We start from the raw sequence: 19,796 nt of genomic DNA on the forward strand, positions 1-19,796 counted from the left end.
CACACACAGTTACACTGTCACCAACATTCCCAGTTACACCATCACTCACACACACAGTTACACCATCACTCACACACACAGTTACACCGTCACCCACACTCCCAGTTACACCGTCACCCACAATCCCAGTTACTTCGTCACCCACACTCACAGTTACACCGTCACCCAAACTCACAGTTACACCGTCACCCACACTCACAGTTACACCATCACCCACGATCACAGTTACACTGTCACCCACACTCCCAGTTACACCGTCACCCACACTCCCAGTTACACTGTCACACACACACAGTTACACCGTCACCCACACTCCCAGTTACACCGTCACCCACACTCCCAGTTACACCATCACCCACACTCCCAGTTACACCGTCACCCACAATCACAGTTACATCATCACCCACGCTCCCAGTTACACTGTCACCCACACTCACAGTTACACCGTCACCCACGATCACAGTTACACTGTCACCCACACTCCCAGTTACACCGTCACCCACACTCACAGTTACACTGTCACCCACAATCCCAGTTACACTGTCACCCACAATCCCAGTTACACTGTCACCCACACTCACAGTTACACTGTCACCCACAATCCCAGTTACACCGTCACACACACACAGTTACACCGTCACCCACACTCCCAGTTACACCGTCATCCACACTCACAGTTACACTGTCATCCACACTCACAGTTACACTGTCATCCACACTCACAGTTACACTGTCATCCACACTCACAGTTACACCGTCACCCACGATCACAGTTACACCGTCACCCACGATCACAGTTACACCGTCACCCACGATCACAGTTACACCGTCACCCACACTCCCAGTTACACCGTCACCCACACTCACAGTTACACTGTCACCCACACACACAGTTACACTGTCACCCACACTCCCAGTTACACTGTCACCCACACTCACAGTTACACCGTCACCCACACACAGTTACACCGTCACCCACAGTTACACCGTCACCCACACTCCCAGTTACACCGTCACCCACACACACAGTTACACCGTCACCCACACACAGAGTTACACCGCCACCCACAATCCCAGTTACACCGTCACACACACACAGTTACACCGTCACCCACACTCCCAGTTACACCGTCACCCACACAGACAGTTACACCATCACTCACACACACAGTTACACCATCACCCACACAGACAGTTACACCATCACTCACACTCACAGTTACACTGTCACCCACACTCACAGTAACATTGTCACCCACACTCACAGTAACATTGTCACCCACAGTCACAGTTGCGCCGTCACCCACACTCACTATTACACTGTCACCCCCACACACAGTTACACCGTCACCCACACTCACAGTTACACCGTCACCCACACTCCCAGTTACACTGTCACCCACACTCCCAGTTACACTGTCACCCACACTCCCAGTTACACCGTCACCCACAATCCCAGTTACACCGTCACCCACACTCACAGTTACACCGTCACCCACACTCCCAGTTACACTGTCACCCACACTTACAATGACACTGTCACCCACACTTACAATGACACCGTCACCCACACTCACAGTTACACCGTCACCCACACTCACAGTTACACCGTCACTCACACACACAGTTACACTGTCACCCACAATCCCAGTTACACCGTCACACACACACACAGTTACACTGTCACGCACAGTTACACTGTCACCCACACTCCCAGTTACACCGTCACCCACACACACAGTTACACCATTACTCACACACACAGTTACACCGTCACCCACAATCCCAGTTACACCGTCACACACACACAGTTACACCGTCACCCACACACACAGTTACACCGTCACCAACACTCCCAGTTACACCATCACTCACACACACAGTTACACCATCACTCACACACACAGTTACACCGTCACTCACACACACAGTTACACCGTCACCCATACTCCCAGTTACACCGTCACCCACACTCACAGTTACACCGTCACCCAAACTCACAGTTACACCGTCACCCACATCACAGTTACACCGTCACCCACACTCCCAGTTACACTGTCACCCACACTCCCAGTTACACCGTCACCCACACTTACAATGACACCGTCACCCACACTCACAGTTACACCGTCACCCACACTCACAGTTACACCGTCACTCACACACACAGTTACACTGTCACCCACAATCCCAGTTACACCGTCACACACACACACAGTTACACTGTCACGCACAGTTACACTGTCACCCACACTCCCAGTTACACCGTCACCCACACACACAGTTTCACCATTACTCACACACACAGTTACACCGTCACCCACAATCCCAGTTACACCGTCACACACACACAGTTACACCGTCACCCACACACACAGTTACACCGTCACCAACACTCCCAGTTACACCATCACTCACACACACAGTTACACCATCACTCACACACACAGTTACACCGTCACTCACACACACAGTTACACCGTCACCCATACTCCCAGTTACACCGTCACCCACACTCCCAGTTACACTGTCACCCACAATCACAGTTACACCGTCACCCACAATCACAGTTACACTGTCACCCACAATCACAGTTACGCCGTCACCCACGATCACAGTTGTACTGTCACCCACACTCACTATTACACCGTCACCCACACGCACTATTACACTGTCACCCACACTCACTATTACACCGTCACCCACACTCACTATTACACCGTCACCCACACTCACTATTACACTGTCACCCACACTCACTATTACACCGTCACCCACACTCACTATTACACTGTCACCCACACTCACTATTACACCGTCACCCACACACACTATTACACCGTCACCCACACTCACTATTACACCGTCACCCACACTCACTATTACACCGTCACCCACACTCACTATTACACCGTCACCCACACTCACTATTACACTGTCACCCACACTCACTATTACACCGTCACCCACACTCACTATTACACCGTCACCCACACTCACTATTACACTGTCACCCACACTCACTATTACACTGTCACCCACACTCACTATTACACCGTCACCCACACTCACTATTACACCGTCACCCACACTCACTATTACACTGTCACCCACACTCACTATTACACCGTCACCCACACTCACTATTACACCGTCACCCACACACACTATTACACCGTCACCCACACTCACTATTACACCGTCACCCACACTCACTATTACACCGTCACCCACACTCACTATTACACTGTCACCCACACACACTATTACACCGTCACCCACACTCACTATTACACCGTCACCCACACACACAGTTACACTGTCACCCACGATCACAGTTACACCGTCACCCACGATCACAGTTACACTGTCACCCACACTCACAGTTACACTGTCACCCACACTCACAGTTACACTGTCACCCACGATCACAGTTACACCGTCACCCACACTCCCAGTTACACCGTCACCCACACTCACAGTTACACCGTCACCCACACACAGTTACACCGTCACCCACAGTTACACTGTCACCCACACTCCCAGTTACACCGTCACCCACACACACAGTTACACCGTCACCCACACACACAGTTACACCGCCACCCACAATCCTAGTTACACCATCATACACACACAGTTACACCGTCACCCACACACACAGTTACACCGTCACCAACACTCCCAGTTACACCATCACTCACACACACAGTTACACCATCACTCACACACACAGTTACACCGTCACCCACACACAGAGTTACACCGCCACCCACAATCCCAGTTACACCGTCACACACACACACAGTTACACTGTCACCAACATTCCCAGTTACACCATCACTCACACACACAGTTACACCATCACTCACACACACAGTTACACCGTCACCCACACTCCCAGTTACACCGTCACCCACAATCCCAGTTACTTCGTCACCCACACTCACAGTTACACCGTCACCCAAACTCACAGTTACACCGTCACCCACACTCACAGTTACACCATCACCCACGATCACAGTTACACTGTCACCCACACTCCCAGTTACACCGTCACCCACACTCCCAGTTACACTGTCACACACACACAGTTACACCGTCACCCACACTCCCAGTTACACCGTCACCCACACTCCCAGTTACACCATCACCCACACTCCCAGTTACACCGTCACCCACAATCACAGTTACATCATCACCCACGCTCCCAGTTACACTGTCACCCACACTCACAGTTACACCGTCACCCACGATCACAGTTACACTGTCACCCACACTCCCAGTTACACCGTCACCCACACTCACAGTTACACTGTCACCCACAATCCCAGTTACACTGTCACCCACAATCCCAGTTACACTGTCACCCACACTCACAGTTACACTGTCACCCACAATCCCAGTTACACCGTCACACACACACAGTTACACCGTCACCCACACTCCCAGTTACACCGTCATCCACACTCACAGTTACACTGTCATCCACACTCACAGTTACACTGTCATCCACACTCACAGTTACACTGTCATCCACACTCACAGTTACACCGTCACCCACGATCACAGTTACACCGTCACCCACGATCACAGTTACACCGTCACCCACGATCACAGTTACACCGTCACCCACACTCCCAGTTACACCGTCACCCACACTCACAGTTACACTGTCACCCACACACACAGTTACACTGTCACCCACACTCCCAGTTACACTGTCACCCACACTCACAGTTACACCGTCACCCACACACAGTTACACCGTCACCCACAGTTACACTGTCACCCACACTCCCAGTTACACCGTCACCCACACACACAGTTACACCGTCACCCACACACAGAGTTACACCGCCACCCACAATCCCAGTTACACCGTCACACACACACAGTTACACCGTCACCCACACTCCCAGTTACACCGTCACCCACACAGACAGTTACACCATCACTCACACACACAGTTACACCATCACCCACACAGACAGTTACACCATCACTCACACTCACAGTTACACTGTCACCCACACTCACAGTAACATTGTCACCCACACTCACAGTAACATTGTCACCCACAGTCACAGTTGCGCCGTCACCCACACTCACTATTACACTGTCACCCCCACACACAGTTACACCGTCACCCACACTCACAGTTACACCGTCACCCACACTCCCAGTTACACTGTCACCCACACTCCCAGTTACACTGTCACCCACACTCCCAGTTACACCGTCACCCACAATCCCAGTTACACCGTCACCCACACTCACAGTTACACCGTCACCCACACTCCCAGTTACACTGTCACCCACACTTACAATGACACTGTCACCCACACTTACAATGACACCGTCACCCACACTCACAGTTACACCGTCACCCACACTCACAGTTACACCGTCACTCACACACACAGTTACACTGTCACCCACAATCCCAGTTACACCGTCACACACACACACAGTTACACTGTCACGCACAGTTACACTGTCACCCACACTCCCAGTTACACCGTCACCCACACACACAGTTACACCATTACTCACACACACAGTTACACCGTCACCCACAATCCCAGTTACACCGTCACACACACACAGTTACACCGTCACCCACACACACAGTTACACCGTCACCAACACTCCCAGTTACACCATCACTCACACACACAGTTACACCATCACTCACACACACAGTTACACCGTCACTCACACACACAGTTACACCGTCACCCATACTCCCAGTTACACCGTCACCCACACTCACAGTTACACCGTCACCCAAACTCACAGTTACACCGTCACCCACATCACAGTTACACCGTCACCCACACTCCCAGTTACACCGTCACCCACACTCCCAGTTACACCGTCACCCACACTTACAATGACACCGTCACCCACACTCACAGTTACACCGTCACCCACACTCACAGTTACACCGTCACTCACACACACAGTTACACTGTCACCCACAATCCCAGTTACACCGTCACACACACACACAGTTACACTGTCACGCACAGTTACACTGTCACCCACACTCCCAGTTACACCGTCACCCACACACACAGTTTCACCATTACTCACACACACAGTTACACCGTCACCCACAATCCCAGTTACACCGTCACACACACACAGTTACACCGTCACCCACACACACAGTTACACCGTCACCAACACTCCCAGTTACACCATCACTCACACACACAGTTACACCATCACTCACACACACAGTTACACCGTCACTCACACACACAGTTACACCGTCACCCATACTCCCAGTTACACCGTCACCCACACTCCCAGTTACACTGTCACCCACAATCACAGTTACACCGTCACCCACAATCACAGTTACACTGTCACCCACAATCACAGTTACGCCGTCACCCACGATCACAGTTGTACTGTCACCCACACTCACTATTACACCGTCACCCACACGCACTATTACACTGTCACCCACACTCACTATTACACCGTCACCCACACTCACTATTACACCGTCACCCACACTCACTATTACACTGTCACCCACACTCACTATTACACCGTCACCCACACTCACTATTACACTGTCACCCACACTCACTATTACACCGTCACCCACACACACTATTACACCGTCACCCACACTCACTATTACACCGTCACCCACACTCACTATTACACCGTCACCCACACTCACTATTACACCGTCACCCACACTCACTATTACACTGTCACCCACACTCACTATTACACCGTCACCCACACTCACTATTACACCGTCACCCACACTCACTATTACACTGTCACCCACACTCACTATTACACTGTCACCCACACTCACTATTACACCGTCACCCACACTCACTATTACACCGTCACCCACACTCACTATTACACTGTCACCCACACTCACTATTACACCGTCACCCACACTCACTATTACACCGTCACCCACACACACTATTACACCGTCACCCACACTCACTATTACACCGTCACCCACACTCACTATTACACCGTCACCCACACTCACTATTACACTGTCACCCACACACACTATTACACCGTCACCCACACTCACTATTACACCGTCACCCACACACACTATTACACCGTCACCCACACTCACTATTACACCGTCACCCACACTCACTATTACACCGTCACCCACACTCACTATTACACTGTCACCCACACTCACTATTACACCGTCACCCACACACACTATTACACCGTCACCCACACTCCCAGTTACACTGTCACCCACACTCACTATTACACCGTCACCCACACTCACTATTACACCGTCACCCACACTCACTATTACACCGTCACCCACACTCACTATTACACCGTCACCCACACTCACTATTACACTGTCACCCACACTCACTATTACACCGTCACCCACACTCCCAGTTACACTGTCACCCACACTCACTATTACACCGTCACCCACACTCACTATTACACCGTCACCCACACTCACTATTACACCGTCACCCACACACACTATTACACCGTCACCCACACTCACTATTACACCGTCACCCACACTCACTATTACACCGTCACCCACACTCACTATTACACCGTCACCCACACTCACTATTACACCGTTACCCACACTCACTATTACACTGTCACCCACACTCACTATTACACCGTCACCCACACACACTATTACACCGTCACCCACACTCCCAGTTACACTGTCACCCACACTCACTATTACACCGTCACCCACACTCACTATTACACTGTCACCCACACTCACTATTACACCGTCACCCACACTCCCAGTTACACTGTCACCCACACTCACTATTACACCGTCACCCACACACACTATTACACCGTCACCCACACTCACTATTACACCGTCACCCACACTCACTATTACACCGTCACCCACACTCACTATTACACCGTCACCCACACTCCCAGTTACACTGTCACCCACACTCACGGTACACTGTCTCCCACGCTCTCAGTTACACTGTCACCCACACTCCCAGTTACACTGTCACACACACACAGTTACACCGTCACCCACACTCCCAGTTACACCGTCACCCACAATCACAGTTACATCATCACCCACACTCCCAGTTACACTGTCACCCACACTCACAGTTACACCGTCACCCACGATCACAGTTACACTGTCACCCACACTCCCAGTTACACCGTCACCCACACTCACAGTTACACTGTCACCCACAATCCCAGTTACACTGTCACCCACAATCCCAGTTACACTGTCACCCACACTCACAGTTACACTGTCACCCACAATCCCAGTTACACTGTCACACACACACAGTTACACCGTCACCCACACTCCCAGTTACACCGTCATCCACACTCACAGTTACACTGTCATCCACACTCACAGTTACACTGTCATCCACACTCACAGTTACACCGTCACCCACGATCACAGTTACACCGTCACCCACGATCACAGTTACACCGTCACCCACGATCACAGTTACACCGTCACCCACACTCACAGTTACACTGTCACCCACACTCCCAGTTACACTGTCACCCACACTCACAGTTACACCGTCACCCACACACAGTTACACCGTCACCCACAGTTACACTGTCACCCACACTCCCAGTTACACCGTCACCCACACACACAGTTACACCGTCACCCACACACAGAGTTACACCGCCACCCACAATCCCAGTTACACCGTCACACACACACAGTTACACCGTCACCCACACTCCCAGTTACACCGTCACCCACACAGACAGTTACACCATCACTCACACACACAGTTACACCATCACCCACACAGACAGTTACACCATCACTCACACTCACAGTTACACTGTCACCCACACTCACAGTAACATTGTCACCCACACTCACAGTAACATTGTCACCCACAGTCACAGTTGCGCCGTCACCCACACTCACTATTACACTGTCACCCCCACACACAGTTGCGCCGTCAACCACACTCACTATTACACTGTCACCCCCACACACAGTTACACCGTCACCCACACTCACAGTTACACCGTCACCCACACTCCCAGTTACACTGTCACCCACACTCCCAGTTACACCGTCACCCACAATCCCAGTTACTTCGTCACCCACACTCCCAGTTACACCGTCACCCACACTCACAGTTACACCGTCACCCACACTCCCAGTTACACCGTCACCCACACTTACAATGACACTGTCACCCACACTTACAATGACACCGTCACCCACACTCACAGTTACACCGTCACCCACACTCACAGTTACACCGTCACTCACACACACAGTTACACTGTCACCCACAATCCCAGTTACACCGTCACACACACACACAGTTACACTGTCACGCACAGTTACACTGTCACCCACACTCCCAGTTACACCGTCACCCACACACACAGTTACACCATTACTCACACACACAGTTACACCGTCACCCACAATCCCAGTTACACCGTCACACACACACAGTTACACCGTCACCCACACACACAGTTACACCGTCACCAACACTCCCAGTTACACCATCACTCACACACACAGTTACACCATCACTCACACACACAGTTACACCGTCACTCACACACACAGTTACACCGTCACCCATACTCCCAGTTACACCGTCACCCACACTCACAGTTACACCGTCACCCAAACTCACAGTTACACCGTCACCCACATCACAGTTACACCGTCACCCACACTCCCAGTTACACCGTCACCCACACTCCCAGTTACACCGTCACCCACACTTACAATGACACTGTCACCCACACTTACAATGACACCGTCACCCACACTCACAGTTACACCGTCACCCACACTCACAGTTACACCGTCACTCACACACACAGTTACACTGTCACCCACAATCCCAGTTACACCGTCACACACACACACAGTTACACTGTCACGCACAGTTACACTGTCACCCACACTCCCAGTTACACCGTCACCCACACACACAGTTTCACCATTACTCACACACACAGTTACACCGTCACCCACAATCCCAGTTACACCGTCACACACACACAGTTACACCGTCACCCACACACACAGTTACACCGTCACCAACACTCCCAGTTACACCATCACTCACACACACAGTTACACCATCACTCACACACACAGTTACACCGTCACTCACACACACAGTTACACCGTCACCCATACTCCCAGTTACACCGTCACCCACACTCCCAGTTACACTGTCACCCACAATCACAGTTACACCGTCACCCACAATCACAGTTACACTGTCACCCACAATCACAGTTACACCGTCACCCACAATCACAGTTACACTGTCACCCACAATCACAGTTACGCCGTCACCCACGATCACAGTTGTACTGTCACCCACACTCACTATTACACCGTCACCCACATGCACTATTACACCGTCACCCACACTCACTATTACACCGTCACCCACACTCACTATTACACCGTCACCCACACTCACTATTACACCGTCACCCACACTCACTATTACACCGTCACCCACACACACTATTACACCGTCACCCACACTCACTATTACACCGTCACCCACACTCACTATTACACCGTCACCCACACTCACTATTACACCGTCACCCACACTCACTATTACACCGTCACCCACACTCACTATTACACTGTCACCCACACTCACTATTACACTGTCACCCACACTCACTATTACACCGTCACCCACACTCACTATTACACCGTCACCCACACTCACTATTACACCGTCACCCACACTCACTATTACACCGTCACCCACACACACTATTACACCGTCACCCACACTCACTATTACACCGTCACCCACACTCCCAGTTACACTGTCACCCACACTCACGATTACACCGTCACCCACACTCACTATTACACCGTCACCCACACTCACTATTACACCGTCACCCACACTCACTATTACACCGTCACCCACACTCACTATTACACCGTCACCCACACTCACTATTACACTGTCACCCACACTCACTATTACACTGTCACCCACACTCACTATTACACTGTCACCCACACTCACTATTACACCGTCACCCACACACACTATTACACCGTCACCCACACTCCCAGTTACACTGTCACCCACACTCACTATTACACCGTCACCCACACTCACTATTACACCGTCACCCACACTCACTATTACACTGTCACCCACACTCACTATTACACCGTCACCCACACTCCCAGTTACACTGTCACCCACACTCACGATTACACCGTCACCCACACACACTATTACACCGTCACCCACACACACTATTACACCGTCACCCACACTCACTATTACACCGTCACCCACACTCACTATTACACCGTCACCCACACTCACTATTACACCGTTACCCACACTCACTATTACACTGTCACCCACACTCACTATTACACCGTCACCCACACACACTATTACACCGTCACCCACACTCCCAGTTACACTGTCACCCACACTCACTATTACACCGTCACCCACACTCACTATTACACCGTCACCCACACTCACTATTACACTGTCACCCACACTCACTATTACACCGTCACCCACACTCCCAGTTACACTGTCACACACACTCACGATTACACCGTCACCCACACACACTATTACACCGTCACCCACACACACTATTACACCGTCACCCACACTCACTATTACACCGTCACCCACACTCACTATTACACCGTTACCCACACTCACTATTACACTGTCACCCACACTCACTATTACACCATCACCCACACACACTATTACACCGTCACCCACACTCCCAGTTACACTGTCACCCACACTCACTATTACACCGTCACCCACACTCACTATTACACTGTCACCCACACTCACTATTACACCGTCACCCACACTCACTATTACACCGTCACCCACACACACTATTACACCGTCACCCACACTCACTATTACACCGTCACCCACACTCACTATTACACCGTCACCCACACTCACTATTACACCGTCACCCACACTCCCAGTTACACTGTCACCCACACTCACGGTACACTGTCTCCCACGCTCTCAGTTACACTGTCACCCACACTCCCAGTTACACTGTCACCCACAATCACAGTAACACTGTCACCCACACTCCCAGTTACACTGTCACCCACAATCACAGTAACACTGTCACCCACACTCGCCGTTACACTGTCACCCACACTCGCCATTACACTGTCACCCACACTCACAGTTACACTGTCACCCACACTCACTATTACACTGTCACCCACACTCGCCATTACACTGTCACCCACACTCACAGTTACACCGTCACCCACACTCACAGTTACACCGTCACCCACACTCCCAGTTACACCGTCACCCACACTCACTATTACACCGTCACCCACACTCCCAGTTACACTGTCACCCACACTCACGGTACACTGTCTCCCACGCTCACAGTTACACTGTCACCCACACTCCCAGTTACACTGTCACCCACAATCACAGTAACACTGTCACCCACACTCCCAGTTACACTGTCACCCACAATCACAGTAACACTGTCACCCACACTCCCAGTTACACTGTCACCCACTCTCGCCATTACACTGTCACCCACACTCACAGTTACACTGTCACCCACACTCCCAGTTACACCGTCACCCACACTCCCAGTTACACCGTCACCCACACTCACAGTTACACCGTCACCCACACTCCCAGTTACACCGTCACCCACACTCACAGTTACACTGTCACCCACACTCACTATTACACTGTCACCCACACTCGCCATTACACTGTCACCCACACTCACAGTTACACCGTCACCCACACTCCCAGTTACACTGTCACCCACACTCACTATTACACCGTCACCCACACTCCCAGTTACACTGTCACCCACACTCATGGTACACTGTCTCCCACGCTCACAGTTACACTGTCACCCACACTCCCAGTTACACTGTCACCCACAATCACAGTAACACTGTCACCCACACTCCCAGTTACACTGTCACCCACAATCACAGTAACACTGTCACCCACACTCCCAGTTACACTGTCACCCACACTCGCCATTACACTGTCACCCACACTCACAGTTACACTGTCACCCACACTCACTATTACACTGTCACCCACACTCGCCATTACACTGTCACCCACACTCACAGTTACACCGTCACCCACACTCACAGTTACACTGTCACCCACACTCCCAGTTACACTGTCACCCACACTCACAGTTACACTGTCACCCACACTCACTATTACACTGTCACCCACACTCGCCATTACACTGTCACCCACACTCACTATTACACCGTCACCCACACTCACTATTACACCGTCACCCACACACACTATTACACCGTCACCCACACTCACTATTACACCGTCACCCACACTCACTATTACACCGTCACCAACACTCACTATTACACCGTCACCCACACTCCCAGTTACACTGTCACCCACACTCACGATTACACCGTCACCCACACTCACTATTACACCGTCACCCACACTCACTATTACACCGTCACCCACACACACTATTACACCGTCACCCACACTCACTATTACACCGTCACCCACACTCACTATTACACCGTCACCCACACTCACTATTACACCGTCACCCACACTCACTATTACACTGTCACCCACACTCACTATTACACTGTCACCCACACTCACTATTACACCGTCACCCACACACACTATTACACCGTCACCCACACTCCCAGTTACACCGTCACCCACACTCACTATTACACCGTCACCCACACTCACTATTACACCGTCACCCACACTCACTATTACACTGTCACCCACACTCACTATTACACCGTCACCCACACTCCCAGTTACACTGTCACCCACACTCACGATTACACCGTCACCCACACTCACGATTACACCGTCACCCACACACACTATTACACCGTCACCCACACTCACTATTACACCGTCACCCACACTCACTATTACACCGTCACCCACACTCACTATTACACCGTCACCCACACTCACTATTACACCGTCACCCACACTCACTATTACACCGTTACCCACACTCACTATTACACTGTCACCCACACTCACTATTACACCGTCACCCACACACACTATTACACCGTCACCCACACTCCCAGTTACACCGTCACCCACACTCACTATTACACCGTCACCCACACTCACTATTACACTGTCACCCACACTCACTATTACACCGTCACCCACACTCCCAGTTACACCGTCACCCACACTCACTATTACACCGTCACCCACACTCACTATTACACTGTCACCCACACTCACTATTACACCGTCACCCACACTCACTATTACACCGTCACCCACACACACTATTACACCGTCACCCACACTCACTATTACACCGTCACCCACACTCACTATTACACCGTCACCCACACTCCCAGTTACACTGTCACCCACACTCACGGTACACTGTCTCCCACGCTCTCAGTTACACTGTCACCCACACTCCCAGTTACACTGTCACCCACAATCACAGTAACACTGTCACCCACACTCCCAGTTACACTGTCACCCACAATCACAGTAACACTGTCACCCACACTCGCCGTTACACTGTCACCCACACTTGCCATTACACTGTCACCCACACTCACAGTTACACTGTCACCCACACTCACTATTACACTGTCACCCACACTCGCCATTACACTGTCACCCACACTCACAGTTACACCGTCACCCACACTCACAGTTACACCGTCACCCACACTCCCAGTTACACCGTCACCCACACTCACTATTACACCGTCACCCACACTCCCAGTTACACTGTCACCCACACTCACGGTACACTGTCTCCCACGCTCACAGTTACACTGTCACCCACACTCCCAGTTACACTGTCACCCACACTCCCAGTTACACTGTCACCCACAATCACAGTAACACTGTCACCCACACTCCCAGTTACACTGTCACCCACTCTCGCCATTACACTGTCACCCACACTCACAGTTACACTGTCACCCACACTCACAGTTACACCGTCACCCACACTCCCAGTTACACCGTCACCCACACTCCCAGTTACACCGTCACCCACACTCACTATTACACCGTCACCCACACTCACAGTTACACTGTCACCCACACTCACTATTACACTGTCACCCACACTCGCCATTACACTGTCACCCACACTCACAGTTACACCGTCACCCACACTCCCAGTTACACTGTCACCCACACTCACTATTACACCGTCACCCACACTCCCAGTTACACTGTCACCCACACTCATGGTACACTGTCTCCCACGCTCACAGTTACACTGTCACCCACACTCCCAGTTACACTGTCACCCACAATCACAGTAACACTGTCACCCACACTCCCAGTTACACTGTCACCCACAATCACAGTAACACTGTCACCCACACTCCCAGTTACACTGTCACCCACACTCGCCATTACACTGTCACCCACACTCACAGTTACACTGTCACCCACACTCACAGTTACACTGTCACCCACACTCACTATTACACTGTCACCCACACTCGCCATTACACTGTCACCCACACTCACAGTTACACCGTCACCCACACTCACAGTTACACTGTCACCCACACTCCCAGTTACACTGTCACCCACACTCACAGTTACACTGTCACCCACACTCACTATTACACTGTCACCCACACTCGCCATTACACTGTCACCCACACTCACAGTTACACCGTCACCCACACTCACTATTACACCGTCACCCACACTCCCAGTTACACTGTCACCCACACTCACAGTTACACTGTCACCCACACTCACAGTTACACTGTCACCCACACTCACTATTACACTGTCACCCACACTCGCCATTACACCGTCACCCACACTCACAGTTACACCGTCACCCACACTCCCAGTTACACCGTCACCCACACTCATAGTTACACCGTCACCCACACTCACGGTACACTGTCACCCACGCTCACAGTTACACTGTCACCCACACACACAGTTACACCGTCACCCACACTCCCAGTTACACTGTCACCCACACTCCCAGTTACACCGTCACCCACACACACAGTTACACTGTCACCCACAATCACAGTTACACTGTCACCCACGATCACAGTTACACCGTCACCCACACTCCCAGTTACACCGTCACCCACAATCATAGTTACACCGTCACCCACAATCAATGTTACACTGTCACCCACAATCACGGTTACACTGTCACCCACACACACAATACCCACTTCTGTGTGATGTTGGTGTTGACGACGTTGTCTTACTGCGGTTGGATGTAACAGCTGCAGCTTGTACAAAACCTATCCCGATGTTAGAATTGCTGGGGGTTCCTGAGTATTGAGCAACCAAAGACGGTGGGCCTGTTCATCTCCTGCAATCTGCTCTAATCAGTGTTCTTAGATCATGGCAGCTTCATGTCCCATAACCTGTGTCCATTCCCCTGTCAGGTCAAACTTCAATTAAGGATGGACAATCAATCAGTGAGAGGCTGAGAAATAAACTGCCACCTCCTTTCTCAGCATACGCAGTGAATGGTTAACCTGACTCCTGGTTACAATGTTGGCTTTAGGAATCGCCTGTATTGCCTGTTGTAACAGGACACTGAGCTGCTTTGATATCCCATGTTTTTCTGAAGTGGTTGCACAATTGTCAAGTCAGTGACGCATTCCCTCAAACAAAGGTCAATCCAAGACCCCTCCTGCAGTTTGAGGGCTTTGTATTGGAGATTGGCCATGCTATATTGTTCATTGTGTCCAGGGGTGTGCAGGTTAGCTGGGTTAGTCATGGGGAATGCAGGGTTCCAGGATCGGCTGGGTCTGGGTGGGATGCTCTTCGGAGAGTCACTGTGAACTGGCCAGCTTCTACACGGTAGGGATTCTATGATGTAAAGTACGCCAGCCTGCTTCACAAGCAAGCCCCAGGGTAAGTCTGCATGTGTGCCTGAGAGAGGTGCTGGGGCCCTTGACCTGAACAAACCAGCTACAACTCAACACCTTATCAATAAATGAGCTCCTCAAACGTTTGTTTAATGAAGACAGATGAGAGCAGCAATGTTCAAACATGTGAGTGTGAGAGTGAGTGTGAGTGTGTGAGTGTGAGTGTGTGAGTGTGTGTGAGTGTGAGTGTGTGTGAGTGTGTGTGAGTGTGTGTGAGAGTGTGAGTGTGAGTGTGAGTGTGTGTGTGTGTGTGAGTGAGTGTGAATGTGAGTGTGTGAGTGTGAGTGAGTGTGTGTGTGTGTGTGTGAGTGTGTGAGTGTTTGAGTGTGTGAGTGTGAGTCCATGTGTGTGTATGTCTATGTGTGTGTGCGTCTATGTTTGTGTGTGTGTGTCTGTGTCTGTGTGTGTATGTCTGTGTCTTTGTGTGTCTATATGTGTGTGTGTCTTTGTGTGTGTCTATGTGTGTGTGTGTCTCTGTGTGTGTGTGTGAGTGTGTGTCTATGCACGTGTGTGTCTGTGTGCCCACGTGTGTATGTGACTATGTGTTCGTGTCTATGTGTGTGTCTGTGTGTGTGTCTGTGTCTGTGTGTGTGTCTATGCGCGTGTGTCCACGTGTGTGTGTGACTATGTGTGCGTCTCTATGTGTGTCTGTGTATGTGTCTGTGTGTGTGTCTATGTGTGTGTGTGTGTGTCTGTGTGTGTGTCTGTGTGTGTCTGTGCGCATGTGTGTGTCTGTGTGTGTCCACGTGTGTGTGTGCGTCTGTGTGTGTATGTCTGTGTGTGTGTGCCTGTGTGTGTGTCTGTGTCTGTGTGTGTCTATGTGTGTGTGTGTGTGTGTGTGTGTGTTTATGTGTGTGTCTATGTGTGTCTGTTTGTGTGTCTGTGTCTATGTGTGCGAGTGTGTGTGTGTGTGTGTCTGTGTGTGTGTGTGTCTGTGTCGGTCTGTGTGTGTGTATCTATGTGTGTATGTCTATGTGTGTGCGTGTCTATGTATGTGTGTGTGTCTGTGTCTGTGTGTGTGTCAGTTGTGTGTATGTCTGTGTCTCTGTGTGTCTATGTGTGTGTGTGCATGTGTCTAAGTGTGTGTGTGTGTGTCTGTGTGTGTCTATGCGCCTGTGTGTGTCCACGTGTCTATGTGTGACTGTGTGTGTGTGTCTGTGTCTGTGTATGTGTGTGAGTGTGTGTCTATGCGCGAATGTGTCTGTGTGTGTCTATGTGTGTCTGTGTATGTGTCTGTGTCTGTGTGTGTGTGTCTATGTGTGTGTGTCTGTGTGTATCTATACGCGTGTGTGTCTGTGTGTGTCCACATGTGTGTGTGAGACTATGTGTGCGTGTCTATGTGTATGTGTTTATGTGTGTGTCTGTGTGTGTGTGTGTGTCTGTGTGTGCGTCTATGTGTGTGAGTGTGTCTGTGTGTTTGTCTGTCTGTGTGTGTGTGTGTGTGTGTCTATGCGTTTGTGTGTCTGTGTGTGTCCACGTGTGTGTATGACTATGTGTGCGTCTCTATCTGTCTGTCTATGTGTGTCTGTGTGTGTGTGTGTGTCTATGTGTGTGTCTGTGTGTCTATGTGTGTGAGTATGTGTGTCTGTGTGTGTCTGTGTCTATGTGTGTCTCTGTGTGTTTGTATGTGTGTCTATGTATGTATGTGTGTGTGTGTCTGTATCTGTGTGTGTGTGTGTTTGTGTCTATGTGTGTGTGTGTGTGTGTGTAAGATCGCTGCTGGTGTGAGCTGGAGTGAGGGGTGTGACACTTGATTTGGCTTGGCATCCCAGAGTTCAGGAATGTAGAGACACAATCCTGGGTTCCCAGATAGCTATACCCAGCGTGAACGCGTGTGTCTGTGTGTGTGTGAGTGTGTGAGTGTGTGTGTGTGTGTGTGTCTGTGAGTGTGTGTGAGTGTATGTGAGATGGGTACCTGGCTGAGCTCTGCTCACACTACACAGTTCACTCACACACAGGACCTGCAGAAAATACAAGCAGCAGAGGAAAACTGACAGCCCTGAGTCAGTGCAATTCTGACCGGAGATGGGGGAGGAAATCGATAGAATAAAAGAGACTTCGGCAGTTGTTGGGTATTTGTTTCAGATAAAAAGATAGTTCTTGTTGCATTTACTCATAAACCAGATCTCTGAGGACAATCTCATTTGATTGAAATTTCATTCTGTTTCGTCACTCGGGGACCAGTAATAAAGATTCTTCATTGTACACTGCAATTATTCCCATTAACAAATTCCTTTTTTATTTCATACATCCTTCTTCTCCTGTAATTGTCCTTTGGTGAGATACAACCAGTAGCTGAGTTCAGGCCAGAGTTTGCTGAACCTGAATTAATATTTAATATACACAATTGATTTTCCACAACTCATCTGGTTGCAAGGTATTCTGGTACTAAAATCTGACTTCAATTCAGCTCCAACTTTTTCTTATTTTCCTTCTGAGACGTTGCCTTGTGAAGTGAAGCTTACATTCCCCCAGTGTTGTCCCCGAACTACTGACCAATCAAGCCCTCACCTTCCCGAAGGAGCCACCCTTTCACATCACTTACACCTTAAACACATGCCCCCCCCCCCCCCCCACCCCAGTGTTACACACCCAAACTCTGGAACAAGATTCGAGCTGTCAACTTATCTACACAGCTCAGAGACTCCCAGCAGGTCTCCCCTCAGCTTCTGCCTCTCCAGAGAAAACAACTTGAGTTTTTCTAGCCTCTCCTTATACCTCACACCCTCGAATCCAGGCAGCACCCTGGTAAACCTCGTCTGCACCCTCTCCAAAGCCTCCACATCCTTCCTGTCATGTGGTGACGAGGATTGAA

General features: G+C 50.5%; 1 long non-coding RNA gene across 1 annotated transcript in view; it reads right to left on the reverse strand.

Moving 5' to 3' along the window:
• The window catches only part of LOC140487684 (uncharacterized), a 39,029-nt gene extending 22,373 nt beyond the window's left edge, over window positions 1-16,656 (reverse strand). The window contains exon 1 of the long non-coding RNA XR_011962867.1: window positions 16,274-16,656. This is a non-coding gene — a long non-coding RNA (uncharacterized lncRNA). The remainder of the gene's footprint in view (window positions 1-16,273) is intronic.
• Between the last annotated feature and the right edge of the window lie 3,140 nt (window positions 16,657-19,796).

Source organism: Chiloscyllium punctatum, chromosome 17, assembly GCF_047496795.1.
Source record: "Chiloscyllium punctatum isolate Juve2018m chromosome 17, sChiPun1.3, whole genome shotgun sequence".
Taxonomy (NCBI): domain Eukaryota; kingdom Metazoa; phylum Chordata; class Chondrichthyes; order Orectolobiformes; family Hemiscylliidae; genus Chiloscyllium; species Chiloscyllium punctatum.